The 27,651-nt window shown below is 46.2% G+C and overlaps 3 pseudogenes; 2 read left to right on the top strand and 1 right to left on the bottom strand.

Moving 5' to 3' along the window:
- The first annotated feature begins 2,206 nt into the window (after nt 1-2,206).
- Nucleotides 2,207-2,323, top strand: LOC136649841 (5S ribosomal RNA; annotated as a pseudogene).
- Nucleotides 2,324-21,835: 19,512 nt separating this feature from the next.
- Nucleotides 21,836-21,952, bottom strand: LOC136650306 (5S ribosomal RNA; annotated as a pseudogene).
- A 5,328-nt stretch (nt 21,953-27,280) lies between these two features.
- LOC136649910 (5S ribosomal RNA) lies at nt 27,281-27,397 on the top strand (annotated as a pseudogene).
- The last annotated feature ends 254 nt before the right edge of the window (nt 27,398-27,651 follow it).

Here is a 27,651-nt window from a genome sequence, read left to right as displayed (position 1 = left end):
CCTTGAGTTTGGCAGAGAGAGAGAGAGAGAGAGAGAGAGAGAGAGAGAGAGAGAGAGAGAGCAATCTCATCAGAATTGTGTGCCATTTAATTAATTGACTAGCTAATTAATTAATATACTGCCTTTATAGAAGAATGTTCAGGGTCACTCACCAGCAGAACAACAAAAAACATCACACAACAGTAATCAACACATGTATGTTGAAATAGCAGAATCAAAGGCACAGCAGTACAAGTTCACCTTGCAGGAGAATCATGGAATGGGGGTGGTTCAGGCAACACATGACACATGACAAACCCCATTCCTGATAGTCAAAAAGTAAGCATGCCATGAGCGTGTATATCCTTCTCCCTCGCCCCAACCAGCATGCTGAGAACTGTTGCCTAATCGTGAGCAGGGTAGTGGCAGGGATGGGGGCTTGTATTCACACATGACCTACCTAATATTTACATAGGCATGTGACACACAACAGAAACATCTGAGTGTGGGATGCTGAAAGCAAGACACTACAGCTCTCTTACAATGGATGCGCTTCATTTGAGTGGCTTCTACAGATGGCTGAGCAAAATGGATTGGGAAAAGAGAGCTCTTCCATCCTCCACCTTCTAACCGTTCAGTAGTGTAGCCAGAGGAGAGCAGCGCAGTCAATACAGCAGGCACCGTGAGGTGCTGTGCATTGCCGTCACTGTCCCAAATGGTGAGAGGGAGGGGCTGCTTACACGGTGTGTTGCAGTGCTGTATTTAGGAGGGCCTGCTGTATTTACTGTGCCACCCCCCTTCTGGCTACACTACTGCAGCCTTTCCTGCATTCCCCACCCCAAAGTCAATGGCTCCGTGCTGGATGAGCTGCCCTTCTCCCTTCCCCTACACCAGTGATTTTCAACCAGCATGCCACAGCATATTGGTGTGCTGCAAATGGTCTGCAGGTATGCTGTAGGAGTGTGGGGGAGGGTCATGAATTAGGAGTGCCATTGGGGAATGTGGGCAATGAACACCCACACCGGCAGTGTGCCTGCTCAGTGGTCAAAAAAAGAAATGGTGGGCTTCGACCATTTTAGTGCCTTGACATTGTGCCGTGAGATGAAAAAGATTGAAAATCGCTGTCCTAGATACTACCTGCAATTGAATCTTTGCGTTTAGCAAAGAATAGTAATGTAGAGAGTGACTCCTCCTTTCTTCTAATCAACACATGGGCCCTGGGCGAGGAACATGCTACTATGATGCCACACCCCCCATATGCACTCATGAAGGTCGGGAAATGTATGGTCAACTTATGCATTACATTAACCCATTTTTGACTGGCCCACAGGTGTACACATTTGGTCCCTGTTGCATATATGCGATGTTGGGCAGAAATGGCTTAGAGCATAATCCTAAAGATGCTCTCGGCTGATGCAAGTTCCTTGGGCCAGCCTGGGAGGGCCGCACATGTGCCATGAAGCACGTTTGCATCTCCTTCTGAGTAAGCCGCTTCAGCGGATCTGGCCTTTGTGGCGGTGCAGGGGTCGGGGGGCATGGGAGTCATGGGGAGGGCGCGGAAGAGGTGGGGAAGAGGCATTTTGGGGTGGGGGAGGGCGGGTGGTGGGTGGGACCGTGGGCTGGCGGTTGGGGAGTGGGAGGTGGAGCCAGATCTGGCAGTTATGCCTGATCCTAGCCCATTTCAGGGCAGTGTGGAGTGACTCCTGGCTGCCCTGTTCTGCTCATCAGGTGGGGCAGATCCGAATAGACCCATTGGGGCTGCTTCAACTCTCCTCGGGGTAAGGGGAACCCCTTAAGGACCTTGGCATGAAGAGAAGAGAAGAGACTGCAAACCCTTTCTTGTCATACTGCAGTCCTGACAAAAACAGCTGCTATTTGCCCCAGAATGGAAGATTCCATGGGTGTTATAGCTTTGAATATGTAATCTTTGGCCACATAAGTGAAAAGAGTTCAATGCCCCCTCCTTGTGCAGCACGACCCCCAATTCTGATTAGCTCCCCTATGGCTGCTAATTAATTGGGGAAGGGAAAAACCAAAACAGCTCCACAGAACCAAACTACATGGTTCACATCGCATGTAGTTTGGCCCTCTGGGTGAAAGCGATGGAACCCTGAGAGCCCGACTGAGACCAGAGGTCAGCTCAAGAAAATGAAGAAGGTCTCACTCCAAGTCTCGGAGTAACTGGACTTGGACTTTGCCTAATCCGTTTAATGACTCACAGAAATAGCCCAGCAACTGTTACCCTGCACATGCCTGATCTCGTCTGATCTTGGAAGCTAAGCAGGGTCAGGCCTGGTTAGTACTTGGATGGGAGACCGCCTGAGAATACCGGGTGCTGTAGGCTTATACCATAGTCTTTCGAGACTGAAGGTTGCCAACCAACCAGCCACAAAGGGTTTGCCATCAGTCACATCCATTTGGAAGCCATCTCCCCATTTGTTTCTTGCCAGGTTAGTACAGTGTAAACAGCTCCCAAAAAAATAAATATGGAAGGGGGGAAAAAAAGCCCTGAGCTCCCAAACAGCCGGATGTTGCGCTGATCCAGGGACCAATTTTAGCTGTGGGAAAGCATCTTCTGCCCACTAATAATCTGAAATACAGCAGGGAGGAGAAAAAGACGGCAATCTCTATTTAAGGATTACAAACTCTCCAGCCCAGCAGATATCATTTTCTGCCTCCTTCAGATTCTGAAAGCTTCTTCGGCAGGCTTAGACTTTTTGCCCTCCCAGTTATACATAATGCGTCAGAAATCAGCCTGAGATGTATTATTGTTTTAGGCAAACCCAGATGCAATTACCAAACAGGCAAAGAAAGGGCGGGGGGAACCGAAATAAGTGCCACATACTCCAGACTGTAATAACTATACTTTCTTTCTGGAGATAGAGGTTATAATCTAACCATTAAAATTCCATAACCAACTGCTTTCAGCTATTCACGTGCATGAAATGTTGCACAGCTTCCAAATTTGGTCCCGACTCTGACTTTGCCACTTCCAGCCCCCTGCGGAGAGTCATTTTGGTGGAAAGTGACTTCGTCGAAATAATATTTAACTACCCAGCAAAGAATATCAACAAAGACAAATTGCCACCATATCTTAACATAATCAAGTGGCAGCCTGCCTTCAAAACCAAAGGAGAGATGGCGGCATCAAATCCTCTTACATCCAGGAGCTGACAGCGGACCTGAATTTGCACATGGTCAAGCTCATCTTGCACACAGTTCAGGGGAAACATGTGCTACAGATCGCAGCCCCTTCCTCTCCTTCACATGCAAATGTGCTACATGCTAGGCTAGGCACACTGAAAGGTATCTGTCTGTCTGCCTGTCAACAAGATTGACCCTTCAAAATAAAGCCAATTGTTTAAAAAACTATTACAACCAGCAGATCAGCAAATGAGATTAAAATTAGTCCAAGCAATACTGGAAAAAAGACCCTGTTAAAGCGGTCCTTGAGCAGTGTTGAAAACACTTGAGAGTGGAGGTCAGCAGAGCTTCTCCGGGCAGAGCATTGCATTGGAAGTTTCTGTTTTGCTCTTGCGGGCGGGAATGGCTACAATGGGGTTCACTGCAGGAATTCACTGCGGGGTTCATAGCCGGCAATGGCTATCACTGCATGTTGAGGCGCCCTGAAAAAAACTTATGGTTTGCCCCCCTGTAGCTATGATAGTGGGTCAGAGCAGAAGTGTGGGGAGAGGAGGGTGCGAATGTGAAGCACTCTCTGGCCTCTTCTCAACACTTCTGCTCCATCTCCTTCTTTTTCCAATCAAGGTAACAGAAGGCAGCAGCGGACCTCCCCAGCCCGGGGCAAAGGTCCGTGATGGCGCCCCCCATGGGCTATCGCCACCCTCCTGTGCAAAAATCCCCCCCCCCACTCACCTGAGGGTCACGGAGCCTCGCACAACCCAGGGCTGCATTGGGGAAGCCTCTCTGAGGTTCCCCAGCGCTACAAATTGTGCTTCTGGAAAACTGGAAGCACAGTTTCTGCCCCCGTCAGGAGCCTCAGAGAGGCTTCCGTGGGGTCTTAGTGCCTTGCTCCTGGGGCTTTTGCCCCATCAGACCTTATGGTAGGTCTGCAACTGATGGAAGGAGCAAAGGCTGGTGCATCATTCAGCAAGGAGAGGTGGCATGAAAGATCCAGGAGATCTTGGGCCAAACCCAGCTGAGCTTATCGATCCCCTAGGTGGGGGAAATTCTTGACTGCTGTGGTGTTTATGCCCCCCCCCCCGATTCTGTAGGCAATTGGCTTAGACAGACAGCAACTCTGGCATTTGAGGCCCAGTTAAAACCTTTTCCCATTAAACATTTTTCAAAGCAAAAGTAAAAAGGAAATTTCAAAAGGAGAGTTGTCAACAAAGTGGGATTTATACAGAGTGGCGTCGCTCGAGGGGGTGCAAACCACTAGGTTTCACAGGAAGCCTCACCATGGCATGCAAGGGGCCCTCACCCTCCCCTTTGGAGTCATTCCAGGCAGTGGTAGCAAAACCGAGGTGTACACCTGGCTCTGAAGGGGAGCAGGAGGGCTGCTTACACACTGCAGTGAGGCTCCCTGCAAAACTTAGTGTTCTGCACCCCCTCTAGCTATGCCACTGCATGTATTTCTGCAGATTATGAGAGTTTCTGGGAACTCCTTCTGCTTTAGCTCTTTGAGAAACTTCCCAGTAACTTTACAGAATTACTCTGGGAAGTTGTTGAAACAAGAGAGAAGGGATTTTGCTGGTCCCTTAGATGTACTTTCAGTGAAATGTTTATCTTCTCAACAGGCTTTGTAAAAAATTGACTTTCTGGCAGGAAGCGAGAAATGTCCTTAATTGAACTGACGCTTCTCCCCTTTCAGGGTGGGGACTATTCGAGGGAAGGAAGGTGCCGTAGCACTGCGGAATGCCAAAATATATCCACTTAAAAAAGAATTTAAAAGCAGAGCTGGGAAAGACCCTCAGAAAGTTGCAGCCACTCAAGTCTATTCCAAGGCCAGTTTTCTATGCGCTCTGAAATACCTGCTCAGCCAACACCATATGGACACAGAGGTGGTGCTCCATTCACTGCTTGCTGTATTTATGTATTTTACAATGGCCTGCCCTCTACCAACTTGAACGTTGGTAGGGCATTTCTCCTTCTGTTTCAAGACACCCTTGAGAAACATAGGGCGCAATCCTAAACCCCAGTGGTGTCGCAAGAGCATAAGAACATAAGAACAGCCCCACTGGATCAGGCCATAGGCCCATCTAGTCCAGCTTCCTGTATCTCACAGCGGCCCACCAAATGCCCCAGGGGGCACACCAGATAACAAGAGACCTGCATCCTCGTGCCCTCCCTTGCATCTGGCATTCTGACATAGCCCATTTCTAAAATCAGGAGGTTGCACATACACATCATGGCTTGTACCCCGTAATGGATTTTTCCTCCAGAAACTTGTCCAATCCCCTTTTAAAGGCGTCCAGGCTAGACACCATCACCACATCCTGTGGCAAGGAGTTCCACAGACCAACCACACGCTGAGTAAAGAAATATTTTCTTATAAGAACATACAGCAAGCATGAGTCTGAAATGACTGTGGAGTTGGTAGGCTGTCATGCAAGTGTGCACCAGTCTCTATGGTGCGGACGAAGGTTAGTTGGTGCCACTACTAAGCCACTGGTGGGGGAGGGTCTGGGGAGGGCAAAATGGGGGCGTTCCGGGGCAGGCAGTGGGCGAGCTAGTGGGCAGACCAGTACTGGGAGGGAGGGGGTGCCAGGATCCAGCACTTAAGCCAGATCCTAACCCCCATCCTGAGCAGCCCAGCCTTACACCAGCCTGCTCGGATCTGCACCACCTATTTCAGCGGCACAGATCCAAGTAGCCCCATTGGGGCAGCTGCCCTACAGCATGCAGTAAGGGGAAGTGATTCTCCTTACTCTGAGTTGTGCCGTAGTCAGCCCCAGCCCTGAGCTGAGTACAGTACAGGCCAGCTAGCCTACTTCTTCCAGTATAGGTTAGGATTGGACTGCCCAAACTTTTCAGCACTTGGACCCACTTTTTCGAATGACCATCTTTTGGGACCCACCAGAAGTGAGGTCATTAACTTGGAAGTGATGTCATGGCCAGAAGCAACATCATCAACTTAGGTTTCCAACCTCAGCTGCAATCAGTCACAGATTCCATGACATAGCATGCTTATGCTGTTATTTTGCCTAGCTCAAAGTTCAGCTTGGAAGTCAAAGCAAAACACAGGCTTGAATCCTTCTCCAATCACATAGTCCCCCCCTTTCCAGCGACCCATCTTCCCACCTGCTAAGGTCAAAGCACCATGCCTCTCTCCCACCGGGAGCCTGCCCTGCCCAGAAGCTGTGTACCCTATATTTTCAGACCTATATTTTCAATGGCAGCTGATTTAGGTGCTACATGGCCCACCTGATATTGGCTCATGACCCACTTAATGGGTCCTGACCCACAGTTTGAGAAATGCTATGTGTTTCATTGCCTTCATAATGTCGTGAGAATGGATGATGGCCAGATCCCAAAGGATCTCCTCTATGGAGAACTTGTGCAAGGAAAGCGCCCTACAGGTAGACCACAGCTGCGATACAAGGACATCTGCAAGAGGGATCTGAAGGCCTTAGGAGTGGACCTCAACAAGTGGGAAACCCTGGCCTCTGAGCGGCCCGCTTGGAGGCAGGCTGTGCAGCATGGCCTTTCCCAGTTTGAAGAGACACTTGGCCAACAGTCTGAGGCTAAGAGGCAAAGAAGGAAGGCCCACAGCCAGGGAAACAGACCAGGGACAGACTGCACTTGCTCCCAGTGTGGAAGGGATTGTCACTCCCGAATTGGCCTTTTCAGCACACTAGACGCTGTTCCAGAACCACCATTCAGAGCGCGATACCAGAGTCTTTCGAGACTGAAGGTTGCCAATACACACACATTGTCCACTGAGCTGTTTATTCCAAGGATGACAAATTCAGTTGGGGGAGCAAGGGGATGTCAAAATCCATTACTGGGGAACAAAGATTCTATTGCCTTCTATTGCACTGGTCAGTCTGTTGTTGGCAGGATCTGGCCTCAGGTCTGCCGCCTGTGAAGCTGCATTCCTCCCAGGTCACTTCACTGTCTCCTCCTTGCTAGACTAGAGGGTGAAGGAGAGAGGGAATGAAACACTTTTCTTGTTTTGATTAAAAGCCACCTGCAGGCGTCAAAATTTTTCAGTTAAATCCCAGACATTAATCTACTGTGATTGCCTGACAATTAATTTCCTGTGATGTATCAAACTATGCCATTGTTTTCCTTGGAGGTAGGGTAGCAAAAGGGGTAGAGGGATGTTTTTGGATGGGTGACTGCTACAGCTGGAGGCACCCCCAATATGGTCTGATGCTTCTCTGGTGCTTCTGTTACCATTTTCTGAACTGATGTGTATAAATTACAAAAAAGCTCAAGGAGCATTTTGTCTTTAGCTCCCCATGCATCCCTACCAATGGTTGTAACTCTTGCTGCCATCTCCACCAACTGATTTATTTTAAGGCTGAGATTAATGTGCTCAGGTGAGACCTTTTGATTTGAATTTGACCTTCTGATTTGAATCTATGGTAAGACCACACCTGGAGTAATGTGTCCAGTTCTGGTCGCCGCATCTCAAAAAAGACATAGTGGAAATGGAAAAGGTGCAAAAGAGAGCGACTAAGATGATTACAGGGCTGGGGCACCTTCCTTACGAGGAAAGACTACGGCGTTTGGGCCTTTTCAGCCTAGAAAAGAGACGCCTGAGGGGGGAGATGATTGAGACAAACAAAATTATGCAGGGGATGGACAGAGTGGATAGAGAGATGCTCTTTACACTCTCACATAACACCAGAACCAGGGTTCATCCACTAAAATTGAGTGCTCGGAGAGTTAGGACAGACAAAAGAAAATATTTCTTTACTCGGCATGTGGTTGGTCTGTGGAACTCCTTGCCGCAGGATGTGGTGATGGCGTCTGGCCTGGACGCCTTTAAAAGGGGATTGGACAAGTTTCTGGAGGAAAAATCCATCACGGGTTACAAGCCATGATGTGCATGTGCAAGCTCCTGATTTTAGAAATGGGCTATGTCAGAATGCCAGATGCAAGGGAGGGCACCAGGATGAGGTCTCTTGTTATCAGGTGTGCTCCCTGGGGCATTTGGTGGGCCGCTGTGAGATACAGGAAGCTGGACTAGATGGGCCTATGGCCTGATGCAGTGGGGCTGTTCCTATGTTCCTATGAATTTGTGTGGGGATGGGGGGAGGATAGACACAAGAGATTCTTCAAAGTAACCTTCTTGCTTTACATTTTTTTTTATGACACCCCTTCCCAAGCAATGCTATGCAATATATAGCTGCGACTGTGGGGAGGTCAGTTCTCCCCATAACCCATTCTCATTACACCACTACCCCATGCATGATGTTCAACCTTTCCAATTATCATGTGATGACAAAGGTGACCTTGGATCACTTGTGACCATAAATGAGGTGGGCTGATGCAGCTCTCCTGCAGAGAATTATAAATCACAGAGTCCAGTGTCACTTTCTGATCTCAGGGCGGGCCTTTGCAATTGAGCTGAACATTAGAGATCTAAAGAATTAGCACTTTTAAAAGTTTAATTTAAAAAGAAAAAAAAAACTTATCTCCTTGATTGCTGATTTTCATATGTGTGTGTGTGTTTTAAGATGAGAAAAATGAGATGGGGAAAAGTATTAAAAGATAGAACATCATGTGCAGCCCTGGATATATTATTGAGTAACTCTCCTGCGAGGAATAGTTGTTATCTTGAAAGTATTCATTTAAAACTTATTCAGACCCCAAGTTAATAGGGGAAAATCTCTAGTGCCTCCGCTCCTCTCCATTAATGAAGTATTAACAAGGTGATCTTATTTTAATGTGGAAGATGAAAGCCTGGTGCATGAAATTCTCACTAACACTTCTCGGTGTCAGAGGAATTATACTAAAGCACAAGCACATCAGTGCGAAAGACAGAGGGAAAAACAGAGCTAATTTTAACTAGGTCTGGTTATCTGGTGCATGTGCCGGGCTGTAAACTCTTAACTGGAAAATGCACTGCTAAATAGCTCCTTGGTGATACTAAGCTATAAGTTAGAGAAAATCCAGGTCATGTGTACACAGCCTGCATAAACCGCATTGTCAAAGCGTCCTTGGCATCTTTGGAGTTAATGATCCAGTCCTATTGTAAGGCTGCAAAGCTGCAGAGGGGAGTATGGCACTCGTTCCCAAAGGTGTGGTAGTATGTCATGAGGAGCAAATTAATTTGGACATTAAAGACTCTGATGAGCTTCCAAGCACCCTCCCACTGAGGCAGAAGTTACTGTGCATGCCTTAGAGATTATGTGTAGCAGTGCATAGACTGTAAAACTTGGATCTGGGTTCAAATCTCCACTTGGTCATAAAGTTCACTGGGTGAACTCAGACCAGTCCCATACCCTTAGCCGAATATACTGTACCTCTTAGGGCTGTCACATGAATAAAAGGGGTGAGACAGAGATTTGGCAGTGTCCAAGGGCCCGTTTTGACACGTTGGATCCTGAGCCCTCACTACTGGTAGTTGTGCTCAATATAACATCAGGTGGCGGACAGAGGATGCCACTTTTTAAAACTTTTATGCTGTTATATAGGAGGGCAGGAGGTCTGGTCTAGAGGGTAGAGCTTCTGTTTGCCTGAAGATAACATCCGCAGGTCACCGGTTCGAGGCCACCAGCACCGTGAATGGTGAGACCTTGAAGCAGCTGACAAGCCGAGTTATTCCACCTGCTCTTTGTTGTGAGCAAAGAAGCGTCTTGGCTGCCCTCCATGTGAGAGATGAAGGAGCTGCTTGTCAGCTTGCGTGGAAGGAAACTGGAGGCCAGAATGTGATACCAGATCAGAAAGATCCATCTGAAATGTTGTGGTTCGTGAAAGACAGAACCTTTCTTTAATTGTAAAAATCCCTACGGGGATTTAGAACAGCCTGCCCATGTAAACCACCTTGAATAAAGTCTGAGGAGAAATCTGACGACCAAGAAAGGTGGTATATAAATGCCTGTATTATTATTATTATTATTATTATTATTATTATTATTATTATTATTATTATTATTATTATTATTATTAATATATTATTTATTTCCTATCTGCTCTTTATTGTTGTTTAAATTGTTTTTTATGGTTTTTAATGTTGTTGTTTTTTAATTTTAATAATTATTTTGACATTCTTATGTATTTATGCCTTATTGTAAACTGCTTTGGATGTTTGGAAAAGTGGTATAAAAATCGTTTAAATAAAAAAATAAGTAAGTAAGTAAGTAAAGTAAGTAGAGAGAGAGAGAGAGAGAGAGAGAGAGAGAGAGAGAGAGAGAGAGAGAGAGAGAGTTTGGGGCATTACCCCAGAACCTGGCACTGACATTGCATCCCATTTCAAGCTCCTTGGAGCAGTCTTTCTCAAACTGTGGGTTGGGACTCACTAGGTTGGTTGAGAGCCAATTTCAGGTGGGTCCCCACTCATTTCAATATTTTATTTTTAATATGTTAGACTTGATGCTACCATGGTATGTGACTGCATTTGGGGAAATGTTACAGACCTGTACTTTTAACAAGCTAAGATGTATATTCTTTTAACAATTATAGTAAATGGGACTTACTCCTGGGTAAGTGGGGGTTGGATTGCAGCCTAGGATTGTTAAAATTTTTCCTGCTTGATGATGTCACTGACGGTCATGACATCACTTCCAGGGGGGTCCTGACAGATTCTCATTCTAATAAAGTGGGTCCTGGTGCTAAATGTGCGAGAACCACTGCCTTGGAGGAATTGCAGAATAGAAATGAAATCAACTCATGAGTTGCTGCTCTGGAAGTGTCTCCTTCAGATCAACCTCCTCTGGGCTGTTGCGCCTTTCCACTGTGAGTGGCTGAATGAGCTCAGCGTGCCCAAAATTGAGACCAAACCAAACCTCCATTAGCCAGCATTGGAAGTTGCCGTATGCCAAGTCCATTCCTATTGGTCCAGCTCGCTCAATACTGTCTAGCCATGATGGCCATGGCTCCCTTGGGTTTTCCCCAGGTGTGAATGAACCCAGCCAGTTGAGACTTGGCACAGACTCCTGTGAGCTGCAGTGACAAGTGATTTACTCTGGTGGAACTGGCCAGTGATGTCATCCCTGGGTACTGCGGAGTGGGGAAAGCCAGATGTGGCTCAGCTGATTGGCAGTGAGCTGTCATATAGCTAGCTGGCACTGGTATTTGAGAGGTGCCAGAGCAGAAGTGGGGGGGAACTGTCGAGAGAAGAAGGAAGTAAGCCAAACTTAAGGGAGGAAAGAGCAGAAGGAAAAGTGGAGTGGTGGGCAGTGGAAGGAGCTGAGACTGGTGAGTACTGGTGAGTGGAAGGACTGGTGAGTACATACCAGTCCCTGCAGCCCCCCTGAGCAACGTGATCCTGGGGATCGCGTCGCTGCCTTCCCCCCACCCCCACTGCCTCCCTTCCCTCCCCTGCAAGCACTTACTGCAGCTTTCAAACTCCCAGAGAGTTTGAAAACCGAAGGTCTAGGTTAATGTTCATAAAATGTTGCCTGAAGTTTAAAAGGGAGGTGTTCATGAAAAGAGCTGGTGTAGCACTCATTTCTGCCACTTCCAGAGATCATTCATTATCTCTCGGGGAATAATATTGGACCGTGTTAGCGGCTTGTCATAAGGGTTACAGAGACAACGTAGTTCTTCGTCACTGTCCCACACGAACATGTTGTTAGCACATGGGAATGGGAGTGCACTGGCTAGCCACTCCTTCTATGCGAAAATATCAGTTGACCACACCCCCTGGTGTTTGCCTCACTCATGTTGTCTGCGAAGGGTATTGCGAAGGTTCTCCTGTGCGATTTGGAACGCTTGAGCTTCCAAATCCCTGGGATAAGGACAGGGCCTAGGAAGAGCCTTCCAAATCCCTGGGCCTAGAAGAGGACTATCTAACCCTCCCCCACATGCATTCACTGAACACATTGGGGAGGATGCCTGAACAGGGCTTGTCTGTGAAGTTCATTGAGAGCTTGGCATTGGTGAAGAATTGCCTTGCTGAATGAGATTGAATGTCCACGCGGCCCAGCGTTCCATTTTCAATAATGACCAGCCAGATGCCTGGGGAAGCCAGAAGCAAACTATAAAGATGATAAACTACAAAGATGATGGCCTATTGTTGCTTTTTCTCCAGCATTTTGTGCTCATTCTGTGGACAGACTACATAGATGCTGCTGCTACCACATTTTTCCTCCTCTTTTTCTTGATTAAACTCAACCTGGATCAAATATATATTTTTTTCCCTTGCTATGTTCTGGGTAGAAGATAAGTCCATCTTGCCATGACTGCATTGATGCTGAGCAGCCAGTGGCAGTCATGGAGTGGAGGGAAGCTGATTAACACTAATGATGGGCAATAGTAAGCTGAGTTGTGTTTGCTGGGCAAATGATCACTCCAGAACTCTATACAGACTTAAGAACAGCCCCACTGGATCAGGCCATAGGCCCATCTAGTCCAGCTTCCTGTATCTCACAGCGGCCCACCAAATGCCCCAGGGAGCACACCAGACAACAAGAGACCCAAGACTTCTGTGTGAACAAAATGGGCCTGGCATGTGGGCTGCCCAAATAATACACAATAATTCCATTAGAGATTGCAGATTCGTTAGTGAAAAGAAGTGGGAGCAATTATGAAGGGGTCAGTTTTCTGAATAAAAATGGACACGGTGAACTCTGCAAGCCAGGGTCTCTTGCTGTATCTCAGAGCTGTTTAGCAAATTCATTGATTGACCAAATGAAAAGGAGTGCTGTCATCATCATTGAATATTTATATACTGCTTTTCAACAGAAAAAGTTCACAAAGCCTTTTATAGAGAAAATTGATCAACTGGTTTCTATCTAAAATGAAATTTATTTGGGAGAGTTCTTTTCACACAAAACAACTGTGAAATGTTGAGGAAAGTTGACAGAGTTTCAAGAAGGTTTATGGAATTCTGCAGGGGAGTCTCTATGCACCTGGGTTGCCACAAGACATCATCTAAAACAAAACTCCTTCTGCACTTTTCATATAAACAGTCAACACCAGGGACCAGGAGATTCTGCGGGGTGCTTCTATGGGTTGTCAACCCAGAGTCTATTACAGGTTCTCCTGCCCTCTTGCTTAGTAGAGAAAAGCCTGGGACCTGGATCATGTCAGTGACTTCCAAGAACTGGAAGAGATTCACACACACACACACACATAGAGAGAGAGAGAGAGAGAGAGAGAGAGAGAGAGAGAGAGAGAGAGAGAGATTATGCTCAGGTATCCCTAATATACATTTGGGTGGATTTTATTAGTAAGCCACTCTTGGGAGACAATCTTGGTTGAATGCTGGTTATAGTATTTTAAATAAACTTTCAGAGGTTGTTTTTTTTTGGGGGGGGGGAATATAAGAGAATTTTGATGGAAACCAAGCATTATCTAAGGAAAGTTTTGCATGTCCCAGAATGAATAAATAACTCTAGGTATTGTTTGTTTTACTTTATCTCAGGACAGTTTGACCTAGACTAAATTTCGCTCATGTGTGAAATAGCGTGAGCTTCTCTGTCATACTTCTGCTATGTGAATTTTTACAAGTATGCAAAAATGTGTGCATGAATATAAAATCTATATTTAAATATACCATCAACAAAAAAAAGGCTATACGTTTTTATTTTTTTTTGCTCTGTGTTCCTTGCAAAGCTTTATTGTCTGCAGTGACAATCTGTCTTTTGAAGTGCGGCATTTGAATGAATGCATAATTTAGACTGCATAATTTGGAAATAAAAATAAAAATACTGTCCCTGAATATGCCACTTACATAAGTGGTATTGCTTTGGGAACATAACTGTACATTTAGAAATTGCATTCTTGGATAAATAATTCACGTTGGCAAATATATAGATCTATATTCTTTTTTGCTCATTTCCTAACTACTTTGCTAAAGTAATCCTCCAACCATCTGATTGCAAAGAAGATTTGTTTTAAGGTTTAAGTAATTCATTGAACAGCTCCAATCATATAAAAAAATTCAATTTACATTATTCCCCATGAGCAACTAGATTAGAGATAAGTATTACCAAAAAAAAAGTTCCAGAAGGAGAATTGCAAAGTTTCTGGCTTAAATATCAAATATGATGCCATTAGAGAATGAACCTGTCTTCAGCCCACTCCATCACTGAACAGTCATATGCAGGGCCCATATATTGCCTGCACATGCCCGATCTTGTCTGATCACGGAAGCTAAGCTAAGCAGGGTCAGGCCTGGTTAGTTCTTGGATGGGAGACCGCTTGGGAATACCGGGTGCTGTAGGCTTATACCATAGTCTTTCGAGACTGAAGGTTGCCAACCATCTCCCTATACTGAACACTCTCTCCAGATCTTGTCTGATCTCAGAAGCTAAGCAGGGTCAGGCCTGGTTAGTACTTGGATGGGAGACCACCTGGGAATGCCGGGTGCTGTAGGCTTATACCATAGTTTTTCAAGACTGAAGGTTGCCAACCATTAGAGCACAGAATACTAACAGCATAATGACCCATTCTATTTGAACACCATGCACAGATGTTGGCATGATGCCTGCCAACTCCTAAGCCTGTTCTAGAGGCTGAGGTGGCCCGGTCCAAGTGCAGCTTTCTGTGGAAGGGCAACAGAACATGGTCCGAGGGACAGCACCTTTGAACGTGCAATCTCCCACCTGCAGTTTGAAGCAGAGCCCTAGCTCAGTCAGTTGTAGAATACCTCCTTTGCATTCAGAGGGTCTCAGGCTATTGCAAACATATGGTCGAATCCTATCGCCCCTTGCGACAGTGGGATCTGTGTCTCACTGATGTAAAACAACCAGTCATGGCACATGGAGTGCAGTGCAGCCGGGCCAGTCTATGCTGGCTCTGCAGAGCAGTGGCAGCAACAGAGTCTGCTGCTATGTACCCGGGGCTGTATCATCCTCAGTACGTTAGTGGTGGGGGGGAGGACGATAGGCAGGGGAGGGGTGGATTGTGGTTGCACTGCCACAGTTGCATAGCTAGAAGGAGTGCTGCTCTGGGGCACACCTTCCAGGGCCACCCCCCATTCGCCCCAGCACTGCCTCTGAACAACATCAGAGCTGTGATCCGGTCACATTTAGAGGAAGCGTAGGGGTGCATGGGGGGGCAGGTCCTTGGCAGCCATGGCAGGGGTCGCATTCCACTACTGGAAGAGTTTCTCCCAGGGTCTTGTGACCCCTCCCCCTTCAGCTATGCTGGTGTACTGCCTTATCCCCTTCTCATTGCTCAGTCCCTCCCCTTCTTTCAACTCAGACTTACTCCAGCTATATCTCTAGTGCAGGTCCCAGGAGGCTAGTAGGGAACCTATGCAGAGGTAAGGGAAAATATGCCTCCTTACTTCTCGCAGGCCTCTTGATCACCCACCACCACCATACATGCAGCACATGCTCCTATGCTCCAGCATGGTGGGGTTTAGGGTTGGGCTGTTAGCCTCTGAACTACTAGTCATTTTTCTTCTGTGGAGTCTTGGGCATGTCCTGCCCCTTTTGCTTGGTCCCAGCTTCTCAAAAGTTTGCCCTTCGCTCTCTGTTTCACAGTCTGCATTGTGCATGGGCCCATAATCTGTTAGCAGAGCTGTGCAGAAAAACAACTTATGCATGGTGGGACTGAGTTACGCAAAGCATCTTTCCACTGGAAAACAAAACAAGGGAAGTGCATGGTCATGGCTGCTTAGACAGGAAGACATAAAACAACAAGCCAGGAAAAGAAGAGCATTAGAAACATGTGGAACTCCTTGCCACAGGAAGTGGTGATGCCTTTAAGAGGGGACTGGAAAAATTTCTGGAGGAAAAGCCCATCACAGGTTACAAGTCATGATAGGTATGTGCAAGCTCCTGATTTTAGAAGTAGGTTACCTCAGAGTGCCAGGTGCAGGGGTGGGAACCAGGATGCAGGTTGCGTCTTGTTGTCTTGTGTGCTCCCTGAAGCATTTGATGGGCCACTGTGAGATACAGGAAGTGCACTAGATGGGCCTTTGGCCGGATCCAGCAGAGCTGTTCTTATGTTCTTATGTTAAACCTAATCAAAGTAAGAAAGTGCAACACAGAAGCCTTTAAACTAGGAACTGAATAGGTAATAGCTTCCCCTGCTGCTGGGGAGAAACACATATCCCCACATCCGTTATCACTGTGCAGATTTAGCTCACATGCTGTCATTCTTCCAACATGACCTACCACAAAATAAGCACATTCACACATTTCTGGTTAGGATTTGCAGATGCTTTATTGACAGCACAATCCTACTCATGTCCATTCCGAATTATGTTCTATGCCAGGGGTGTCCAAAGTTTTTGGCAGGAGGGCCACATCATCTCTCTGACACTGTTTTGGGGGCGGGGGGGAAGAATTAATTTACATTTAAAATTTGAATAAATTTACATAAGTTTACATAAAAGAATATATTAAAGATGAACTTATATGAATGAGTGAATTAAGGTCTTGCAATAGCTCCAGGCCTATAAAAGGCCTTGCACAAAACAAGGCTGGCCTTTCCTTTGCTGCTGCTGCTGCATCACAGACATGAAACAGCAAGCAGTGGAGGGAACCCTCATCGCACAGCTCTCAAGAGAGGTCAAACAATTGCATCGGGCCAGTATGGGCTCCAGCAAGTCTCCAGAGGGCCAGAGGCTCATTGGATACTGGGGGCTCCTTGAGGGCCACATTGGGAGTTCTTGAGGGCCGCAAGTGGCCCCAGGACCGGGGTTTGGGCACCCCTGTTCTATGCTAATCAATGGAGAATACTCCCAGGAAAGTGTGTTTAGGATTGCAGCCTAAATTACTTTCTGTGTTATTACATTTTTGATAATAAACGTTTCTTTTCCTCTATTTTTATGATACTCCCTTCTCAGTCAGTTGAATCAGTCTTTGACAACACTGGTCTTTGTAGCTTAGACAAAGATCTAAGCTTAGATCTTGCAGCTTAGACAAAGATCTTTTTGTTCTACTGGGTGTCTTTGCAGGAAAGGTTGAGGCTGGAGTGGGTTTAGCCACCTAGTCATCTTCATACTGCCTTGGCATTCCTTAATTCCCCAACTAAAAAATTTGAGCACCAATGGTAAGAAATGCAAATCCAGAGGCAAGGCTGTATACAAAATAATAAGTGGGCTTGAAGAAGTCAGGTTAGGCACAAGGATGAAAAAAAAAAAATAACAACACAGGCCAACACACATTTTGCTTCCTTAAACGTTACACCAATTCCTGGGTATATTTGGGGTGCTGATTCCAAAAATGGCATCCGTTTTGCCCTATCACGTCTAGTTTTGGAGACACTGCATAGCCTCTTTAGTGAATGGTTCAAGCAGCTTCCTCATGAGGAAGCCTACACCATTGCTTCCTCATGAGGAAACTGCTTGAACCATTAACTAATGAGGCTATACTATATCTCCAAAACTGGACATGATAGGGCAAAACGGATGCCATTTTTGGAATCGGCACCCCAAATTCATATCAAACCACCATAAAGTTTGGGGAAAACTTTTCTGACCCTCAATTTTGTAGGCCTGTGTAATCTAACATACAAGCTCTTTTCTTCTGAATACTTTGGTATCCAAGGCCATTATGGTTCCTTTTGACTGTCTCACTTTCAGCCAACTTTGCTTTCGGCCAACATCCCTTCAGTGACGAGAAGGTTTGGTTTGCCTAAAAATGAAGGCAGCCAAACCCCCATCCTCTTGTCAACAAGTACATAAGCATTTAGGAACTCTCTCAATGCTACAGCCTCCGCACACCCCCAGCACATACAGGTATGACTCACAGCATTTAGACAGAGTTGCTTTCAAGGTTAGAAAGAAGGGGAGATAAGAAGAAAAATATCACACTGCTGTAGAGAGGGACAATAAAAACAGGGGGAAATTCCCCCACCTCTCTCCTTCCTTTGAAACAAACAACCTTTTTGAAAGCAATTTTCAAGCAGGTAGCATGTTGCTTTGCAGAAACCTCACATTTTTCCATTTCAGCACATCCTAGGTAGAGAGAGTTGGGAAGCGTCTGATGCTCTCCAGAAGGGCAATGGTGGGGTAGAGGATGTGTGCATAGAGGAAGTGTGACCCAGGCTTCCCAAAATCCTTGGTACCCGTACATGAGTGCATTTGAGCATGCACAGAGAGTCCCCCTCCCATCTATAGATGAGAACCACATTTTTTTAAAGCAATTTAAGAAAAAGTAACTCTGCGAACGTGCTGTACAAAAATACTGCCACATTTTGTTTCTAGAGGGAATTCACAAGGCTTATGTTGGAGTCAGAGATCATGAGGTCGAGACTGATGTTGGATCCGCTTTGGGTCCCTTAGGGGGAGAAAGGTGGGATTAAACGAGGGTTAATAAATAATTGAGGGCTGAAGATGGAATTGTGTGGTTCAAATAATGTGGTTCAAAACTATAAGATTGTTGTTGTTGCTGAAAGGCAGGGTATAAATAAGCATGGCGAGAAATGTGGCTTCTGGTGTGTCTATGTGTCGGCAACTTTCAGTCTCGAAAGACTCTGGTATTGTGCTCTGAATGGTGGTTCTGGAACAGCGTCTAGTGTGGCTGAAAAGGCCGACTCGGGAGTGACAATCCCTTCCACACCGGGAGCAAGTGCAGTCTGTCCCTGGTCTGTCTCCCTGGCTATGGGCCTTCCTTCTTTGCCTCCTTGCCTCAGACTGTTGGCCAAGTGTCTCTTCAAACTGGGAAAGGCCATGCTGCACAGCCTGCCTCCAAGCGGGCCGCTCAGAGGCCAGGGTTTCCCACCTGTTGAGGTCCACCAAAGTTTCAGTACACACTGATTTTTCTCTTTTAAAAAGTTATTATATTTCTTTAGAAAAATGTTTTAACTGCATTTGCTGCTTTGTGAAGATGCGTTTTAAAAAGTGGCTCATATGTTTATTAATCTGTGCCGAAACAACAGTCATGGCCAAGCGGAGTGGCAGAATCAGAGGGCCTCCATTTTGCTCCCACTGCCTGGAATAGCTCCAAAGGGGAGGGGCCACTTGCACGCCGTGGGGTGGTTCCCTGCAAAACTTAGTGCTTTTCAACCCCCTCTAGTGAAGCCAGTGGTGCATGGGCAGCACCTCATTTGACATCCCAAACCAGAATCTTCTGGGGGAAATAGCACTCAGTTTATGTGACAGCTGAGCATGACCAGCTGGAGAAATTTGTATAGTACAGTAAACCAAATAATTATGTCCATTGACGGATGACATCACTACGCTGAATATACGTATACTGAGGACAATGTCCATGCTTGCGTTCCTCTCTAATCACTTCTGGCTTTCAAATCTAATTGGTTTTTCAACAATATTTCAGTGCTAGACTGAAAAACAAGAACTAAATACTCCAACGTCGAATCCCTTTCTGTCTAGTGCCCACCTGCTTCATACACATCAAACTCGATTTTGAGCATGGTTTATCTGCTTCATTCACAGGAGGGAAAAAATAAAGGGGGCATTTTGATAACTGGGGGCAGGCAAGGGAGAGACTCACCGGCAGTGCTTCTCTTCCTGGTGACTGCTACTTATATTTCCCAGAATTTTTCTGGGAGCAGTGCTACATCATCCTGTAGTGTGATGAGCAAACGACTTATGGAAAATAAAAATGGCAGTTGCCTGTCACCCATGGGAGCAACACAATGTCGCTGGCAGCAGTGGGGGTGGGCGGGGAGTGAACTAGGGAACAGTATGACTTCCCTTCCCCTTGCCTGGAGGATCTCCCCCAAAAATTGGAACCAAAAGTTCTCAGCTAAGAGGTGTTGTCTCAGTCTTAAAAGCAATTACTTGCATGTATCAATAAAGGTCACTGAGTTCAGCATTCTCTGCCACACCACAATGCTCTAGAATGCATGAAGGCAGTGGCGTAGCTAAGGGGGTGCAGGGGGTAGCAGTTGCACTGGGCATCAAGCTTTAGGGGGGCAACAAGCTGAGCTTGACTCTAAGTGACCAAGATTGTGAAAATCTTGGTATGTATGACTAATACCACCATGCTATATATCATTGGAAAGGTAATTTAATGCAGAATGCTATGCAACAAACCGCACTGGAATATCTGTATTCTATCAAAGGTTATGACCAATTAACCAGAAAATGAAAACACATCTGCCTTGTGGAACAAAAAGTGGATTTGCTTTACTCCAAAATGACCTATGAGACTGTTCTGAGTGCCAATAAGATGTTATTATAATACAGCATGGAACAAATATCTTTTTATTTATTTACTTAACTAGATTTGATTTTGTCATGCGGGGAGGGGGCTGCAAAATCTGGTTTGACCCCAGGTAGCAGATAGATGCCTTAGCTATGCCACTGACTGGGGGGAGGCAGCAGAGCAAGTGGGTGGTGAACTGCTGGGGGGAGGAGGTGGGTTCCTCCCAACTTTGACTTTTTTAAAAAGCCCGGGCGTGACGTCATTTCCGGTTGTGACATCACCCCCGGGGCAGCATTCTGAATTTGGCTCCGGGCTACACAATCATTCGCTGTGCCACTGCATGAAGGTGTGGTTTGTCCACAACATCCTCTATTCGGAGATATGGTGTTGTTGCAGGGTAGAAAGAAGGCAACTCAAGAAATCTCGGTACTCAGGAGTGAAAGTTTGCAGGCTTTATTTCATTGCAAGCAATGGGCATCTCATGGGACTCATGTCCAAAGCATTGAGAGCAATTTCCCAATATTAACTGGACCCTTTATAGCATTCTGAGTTCTTTGTTGGAAAATTTAGACTTCCCATTGGCTGAAGTTTGACATCATAGATGGGGCTGACGCTTAATAGGCTATAGATAACTTTAGAGATACCTGATAGGCTTGTTTCAGGTTATAGTTCCCATAAAAGGTAAAATTAAACAATTAAACATATTGAATTACAAAGTTTTCAAAAGCCAGCAGGGAGTGCTATAATATCATTTTTATCCAGTATTGACCCAGTGTTGACCCTTCTTTACATCCATCAATCCAATTAGGACTACAATGAGTTCTGAAACATCTTCTCTTTCAACTTCTATGTTTCCATACCTTGAGAAGGCCCCAGTGACTCCCCCTCCACCATAGATTGTAGTGCACACTCCACTAGCTGAATGGCACCAGCACTGAAAAATTGAATAGGATTGGGCCCTAAGTCAGCAATTTTCAAACTTTTTCAACTCATGGCACACTGACAAGGTGCTAAAATTGTCAAGGTGCACCATCAGCTTTTTGAAAATTAACAAGGAACAATGCACTGCTGGCTGGGGGCTCATATCTTCCAATAGCCCTATAATATATGACCCTCCCCCAAGCTCCTGAGGCACAAGTGCAGACCATTCCCAGCACACCAAGTGCTGCGGCACAGTGGTTGAAAAACGCTGATCTAAGTTCAGGACCTACAGCGAAGACAGATTAAAAGAACTCATTGTTTCTCTGCAATTTCCCTGGCTTCTTAAATCTTCCCTTTTGTTCCTTTGCTATCTAATGATCTAATTCAGTGTTTCTCAATCAATGGTACTTACACCTCTGGTATGAGGTGGTATCTGGTGGTCCGAAAGGGACCCCCTGTTGCCTGACACTAAGACCAGCAAGACAACACGACAAGCAACAGTAGGAATCTTGGCTTGGCAGGCAAAGCTCCAGCACAGGCTTGTCACATCCTTTAAAAAGTGCTTCCTTCTGCCCTTTTGGTTCCAAGAGACTATACGGTATGAGGAGTGGTCTGAGTTTAGCATTTCCAACTGGTCAGAAACCCCCACCCCAAGCTTGGCTTCAACAGCACTTTGGTATGTCGCAATCAGCAGGTGAAGCCAATGAAATAAGCAATTAACCATATGCTATACCTACAGATCAAAAAATGGTTGGCAACCTTCAGTCTCAAAAGATTATGGTATAAGCCTACAGCACCCGGTATTCTCAGGTGGTCTCCCATCCAAGTACTAACCAGGCCTGACCCTGCTTAGCTTCCAAGATCAGACAAGATCGGGCATGTACAGGGTAACAGATCAAGCCACTTGCAAAAACACTAGGAGAAGCCAGTAAACATGCAACCTTTCACAGGGAAAGACGTTCAACTTTTTGTTGCACGTCTTCCATGTCTGCAAGCAATAAGAACTATTTGTGCAAGGAAGCTTTGGTTTTGTCTGGATAAGTGAACGCCAACAACTTTGGTTACCTGCGGTATTTGCTTATTTCCATATGAAGAGGCAAAGAGGCACTACCAGGGCTAAAATCCAATCACCCCATATCAGATCATCAGTGAGAAGTCCCTCAGTGGCATACCTAGGGGCAGCGGTGCACAGGGTGTTGACATCACAGAGTCACGCAACATTGTGACGTCACGTGACTGGGCAGAGGACAAGAGTCAGCCAGGAAGCTTCCCAGCCAACTCTCGTCTTCTGCCCAGCTGTGCCAGACTTCCAAGGGCAGTGTTGCTCGTAGAGTTTTGCCACAACTTGGCAGAAGCCAAATACAGATCATGAACATGCCCCCCACCAGGGAACCACCCAGAGCACCATGGACAGGGGGTGCATCTCTGCCACTGCTCAACACCCAGTATCTCTGCACCCGGTTCCACCCAAGTGGTACCCAGAACAAATGCCCTATCATGCCACACTTTAGATATGCCCGTGTGCCCTCCACACAGTTCCTTTTCCCTTGTGCCTTGCAGACCGTGGGTTTTAGTCTCTCTCTCCCCCTCCCATACACTTCAGATGGATGGGTGCTACCAGCTCAGGTAGGAATCTCTTTCAAAATCACCATCCAGGACTATGAAAAGGAATCCTTGCCCAGCAGCAGTGGAAATATTTTACACCACTTTGCATCCATTTATGTGCAGAAGGGGGAACTCTAATCCCTTCCCTGCAATTAGAACAGGCAGCTGAGAGTCTTGAGTGCCTTCAGCCTCTTTGGGAGAGAGAGAATGTATGAATGCAAGTCCTCTCCGCTCCTTCCTGAAAGCAACCAACATAAAAGGTGATTGCAAAGACAAGGAAATCGGGGAGGGTGGCAAAGGATATCCTGGCTCTCATGCAACAGATTACAAAACTGCTCTCATTGCCTTTGTTGGGCGCTGGGCACAGTCCCTGCCCTTGTGAATGGAGAGGAGGCATTGAGAAGCTGCCAGCACAGCTGTGTGGGGAGCGCACAAAAGAGACAGATTCAGCAGATGAAAGGAGAGCATTTGGGGGATGGCACTTGGATCTCCTTTGCCTGCAATTTCATGAAGCAGAAGTGGAGGGAGGGGTGCTGATAAGAGTCTGAGTAAGTGGTGCCTTTGTCTGCAGCCTCAATGCTTGGAAGGCTAAATTCCACCCCCACCCCTTCCCCCAGTCAAATGTGATTGTGGAGCAACAGTAACAGGGTTCTTGGTTAAAGGATTGTGGGCTGCTAACCATGAAGCAAAGTGTTCTGGTGCGCTTGGGAAAAGTGTGGGACTGGTGTACCCTTCTCAGCTGTAGGAGGGTAGCTCAGGAGAGAACAAGATTCATGCAGAGCATCAACCCTACACACTTATAGAGCTTGGGTACCCGTTTAATTCCTGTACCCTCCAAGAATCATGGGGGCTGTAGTTTGGCAAAGGTACTCACAGAAGTATCATTCCCAGGGTTTGTGAAGGATAGGACAGACCACTGGGATGTAGATATAGGCTTAGAGCAGGGGTGCCCAAACCCCGGCCCTGGGGCCACTTGCAGCCCTCAGGGACTCACAATCCGGCCCGCGGGGAGCCCCCAGTCTTCAATGAGCACCTGGCCCTCTGCAGACTTGCCCGACGCAATTGCTCTCAGTGTGAAGATGGCTGACCTCTGGCGTGAGCTGTGGGACAAGGGTTCCTCCACTGCTTGCTGTTTCACATCTGTGATACAGCAGTGGCAGTGAAAGAAAGGCTGGCCTTGCTTTGTGCAAGAACTTTAATAGGCCTTGAGCTATTGCAAGACCTTCAATCATTCATACAAGTTCCATCTCTAATATATTCATTTATGTAAATTTATTCAAATTTGAAATGTAAATTAATTCAGCCCCCAACACAGTTTCAGAGAGATGATGTGGCCCTCCTGCCAAAAAGTTTGGACACCCCTGGCTTAGAGTTTTGAAGACTTGGTTCGCTTCATCCCTGAGATCTGGTGTGATGCAGACAAGTGAGTGTGCCCATAAGGTCCCTAGTTCACTGGGCAAAGGGGCACCTTTTAAAGTGATGTCCTCTTATTTAGCAGGGGAGAGCAACTGTCCCTCTTCAGCCCAGTATGACACCTTTTCCAGTGACTGTTGGTGGTGCTTCTTCAGCTGTATCTTTTTAGATGGTGAGCCCTTTAGGTGTATTGTATTGGCAACCTTCAGTCTCGAAAGACTATGGTATCGCGCTCTGAAAGGTGGTTCTGGCACAGTGTCTAGTGTGGCTGAAAAGGCCAATCCGGGAGTGACAATCCCTTCCACACCGGGAGCAAGTGCAGTCTGTCCCTGGTCTGTCTCCCTGGCTATGGGCCTTCCTTCTTTGCCTCTTAGCCTCAGACTGTTGGCAAAGTGTCAAGGAGCCATTTATTGATTTGTTTAACTGCAGAAACTGCTTTGTGAACTACTTTTGGTTGAAAACCGGTATATAAATATGCTTAATAATAATATTTTAATAGTTCAAATTTCGCTGTAGCCATGAGGGTGAACACAAGAGCCCCCTAATTGTTGTTTCCAAGCAACTGGTATTCAACCACATCTTATCTCTGCAGTGGAAATCCGCAGAGTAATCAGGATGAATGGCCACTAATAGACCAATTCTTCACTAATTTTCTAAGCATTTGCTAAAGATTTCCAAGTTATTGGCAGTGAGACTGTCAGTGCTTGGGAAAAAGAAGCCTTTTTGAGTGTTTAAAGCACTTCACATGCATTGCCTTGATGGAATCCTTACAAAGTCCGGAAGGTGTAAACAGTGGCATAGCAGGAGGGGGCACTAAGTTTTGCAGGGAGCCCTCGCCATGGCGTGCAAGCAGCCCCTCCCACTCTCCTTTGGAGCCATTCCAGGTGGGGGAAGCAAACTGGAGGCAGATGCAGGGAGGCAGAGAGGCGAATGCCTCCGTTTTGCTCCCTGCGCTTGGAATGGCTCCGAAGGGAAGAAGTAGGGGCTGTTGCATGCTATGGTAAGGTTCTCTGAAAAAACTTAGTGCTTTGCACCCCATCTAGCTACACCACTGGTGTCAGCGCAGGTTAGGATTCGACTGTGAGTTAGAAGTCAAAAAGTCCAAATCTCTTCTCCACCAACAGATGGTCTTCAGTAAACCACTTTCTCCACCCCTTTCCTCAGCCATGATAATTCTATTGAACTACCTTAAAGGGTTGTTGTAGAGATTATGTATGTGAGGCCCCATGAGTGCTATTCAAATATTAAATGTTCATTCTAAAGAAACACTGCTCCATGCTTCTCCTTTCCCTTCCACCTGTGAGACAAAGGATGAAAAAGTTTTGTTCCCAAACTTCTGCCTTCAAGAGCCGCAGCACCACAGGGCCAGCAGAGCCAACAATGGCTTGCCCATCTCTAATTTGCAAGGCCGTTACATCAAGGATTGGCCTTTCCAGGCACACTAGACGCTGTGCCAGAACCACCTTTCAGAGCGCGATACCATAGTCTTTCGAGACTGAAGGTTGCCAATACAATACAATACATCAAGCACATGATGAACAGTGGGACACTAATACCACCCAGATTTTGTGCCATCCTAGCAAGTTTTTTTACGCCATTTGTAAAAGAGCCATCGCCTTTTACTCCATGGAGACAGGTAGCTCTGCAATTTAAATGCAGGTTAGAAGTTTTTTTTTTTTTTTTTTAACAAAGGGGAAAAAAAATAACCAGAACATGTGTATTTAAGTTTCTCAGCACGCCAGGAGGCTTTTAAAGCGCCATCACGCTGATGTTAAAATAATAAGGTCCACTGGTTTGGCAATATGATTGCTTTTTTTTTATTGCTCAGTTTGTGCTGTGAAGCCGTGTTTTAATTCCGAAGGTTATGGCTTTTAAAGCAGCTGCCCTCCTGTTTCTCTCCCCTGAATGCAAACGGTGGCAGGAAGCAGAAGAAGAAAATGTGGACTCTAGCACATATGATAATGTGGCAATCCTGCCTCCGGGGCCCAGGGTTCCTTTGGAGTCAGCCTCCTTTCTTTCCATTATTTCCCCCTGCGTGAAGGCTCCAGATCAGCCATTCTGAAGAAAGACACTCAAAAATATTCGTCAGAGGTGGGATTAAAAGTTCACTTGGGCTGGGGAGAAGAAGATGCTGTGTGTAATTACTGATATTTCCAGCTGCCCCATCTTGCAGTGGGCAGATTTGCAATATCAAGAGGAGTGGGTGTGTGTGTGTGTGTGTGTGTGTGTGTGTGTGTGTGTGTGTGTGGATTGATCTTTTGGTGGTGTGAAGCCTGCCCTGTGGTTATTCAATAATGGGGCACAGCACGTGCGCTCCTGGATGTCGGCCCTGTGGACAGACAGGCTTGTTCTTTTCCCCTCAGGTGGAGATGGGAGGACACTGCACCTGCAACTGCTTGCAGAATAGGTACCTTCAAGAATTAGACAGCATGTGAACACAGTCTACTTTTTGGGAGGGGGGAAGAGTTAAACGCAAGGCCTTGATCCCCAGCGCATATCAACATTCTCCGGAAACTCTACCTCTACCCTTTGTGAGTACTTTGACTTCACACAACAACCCACAATGGAGCTGTAACATGATTGATTGATTGATTGATTGATTGATTGATTGATTGATTGATTGATTGATATCCCGCCTTTCTCCTGGTGAGGGCAATCAAGGTGGCCTGCAGAACTAAAAGTAGCAATTATAAAAATGATAATGTAGGGCATACCTAACTGGCCAAAAGATCTCCACATTTATTGGAGATGCTGCATCCATGCAGCTCCGGGGGTCATCTTCTTACTGTGGGTTAACTGTCAGGGGTCCCATCTTTCGTTTGTTACTGCGTGATTTGGTGTATGGTCAGAGTTCAAACAAAGACTGAACAAATACAAACAAGTTCAGCCGAAATGCAAATACAGGCAGAAGTCAAACAGGTACCAACAGGAAATGGAGGTATTCACAAAACAATGAGGCAGGAACTTGCAACCTCCTCCCTTTTCCCCAGAGTATGTGACCTGCATGAGTTGGCATCTTAGTGGCAAGAAGTCAAGATGGAGTTTTGAGGGTTGGACCTGAGTTCAGGAAGACAGTCTTCATAGTTCATATTATGATCCACTGATGTATATAAAGACTTCAGAAAATATGGGATAAGGCAGTGGCGTAGCTAATGGGGTGCAGGGGGTAGCGGTTGCACCGGGAATCAAGCTTTAGGGGGGCAACAAGCTGAGCTTGCAACTGTTACCCTGCACATCCCTGATCTTGTCTGATCTTGGAAGCTAAGCAGGGGCAGGCCTGGTTAGTACTTGGATGGGAGACCGCCTGGGAATACCAGGTGCTGTAGGCCTATACCATAGTCTTTCGAGACTGAAGGTTGCCAACCAAGCTGAGCTTGACACTAGTGACCAAACTTGTGAATATCTTGGTATGTATGAATAATAGTAACATGTTATATATCATTGGAAAGGTAATTTAATGCAGAATGCAATGAAATAGACTGCATTGGAATATCTGCATTCGATCAAAAGTTATGGCCAATTAACCAGAAAATGAAAACACAACTGCCTTGTGGAACAAAAAGTGGATTTGCTTAACTCCAAA

This window comes from Tiliqua scincoides, chromosome 4 (assembly GCF_035046505.1).
Source record: "Tiliqua scincoides isolate rTilSci1 chromosome 4, rTilSci1.hap2, whole genome shotgun sequence".
Taxonomy (NCBI): domain Eukaryota; kingdom Metazoa; phylum Chordata; class Lepidosauria; order Squamata; family Scincidae; genus Tiliqua; species Tiliqua scincoides.
Note: the sequence above shows the minus strand (reverse complement) of the source record. Positions and strands in the feature narration are given on the sequence as shown.